This window comes from Oryzias melastigma, linkage group LG18 (genome assembly GCF_002922805.2).
Source record: "Oryzias melastigma strain HK-1 linkage group LG18, ASM292280v2, whole genome shotgun sequence".
NCBI lineage: Eukaryota > Metazoa > Chordata > Actinopteri > Beloniformes > Adrianichthyidae > Oryzias > Oryzias melastigma.
In genome coordinates this window covers 2808604-2809361 of record NC_050529.1, presented here as the reverse complement: position 1 = coordinate 2809361, position 758 = coordinate 2808604, and positions in this window count along the sequence as shown.

The window sequence follows — 758 nt, the reverse complement described above, 5'->3', positions numbered from 1 at the left end:
GTCATGTTGTTCGTATAAATTAAAAAATTAAGTTAAACACTTCTCAACTAAACAAAAATTCTCAAAATGAAATGTTGTGTTCAGTTGACTTAACAATTTGAGTTCAATTGTCTTTTGGCCCTTCCTACATGTAACCACTAGGTGGCGGTAAGAATGCAAATGTTCGCTTATTTTTTCAGAAGAAGTAGAAGAAGAAGCTACAGTTGGGGTTGCAGAGAGCAGATGGAGTTTGAACTTCGCGGCTTTTTCAAATTTACGTTGATGGGTCGTTATTTAACTGAAGAGGTGGCACTTTTTTGACAAAATAAAGGATATTTTGGACGAAGAAAAGACAAACCACCACATCTTGGTAAGTTTTGATGTTCTGTTTTCTTGTCATATTTAAAAAAATACGTAGCAACCTAACACAGCTCTATCGAATTAGAGAAGAAAAATAATAAATGTTTGAGAATTCTGATCTAACTTTAATTTTAACTTTGGATTATCTTTAAAACGAATACACAAGGGCTCAGTGAGCTCCACTCATGGGACGCGTTTGTGCCTGGATCCTACATCTATTTTGAGCGGGAAGCACACTTTAGTTTTTTCCCCCTTTCTATTAATTAAGTGGACTTTGTTGTAGGTTAAATGTTGATACTTATTTTTTGAATGCACCATGCAAGTAAACGGCGCCAATTATGGTGTTGAATTATCGTGCGCTCATCTTTGATCTGTGCTCTCCTGTCTTAGTTGGTCAGGCGGCTCCTTCTTCCACGACA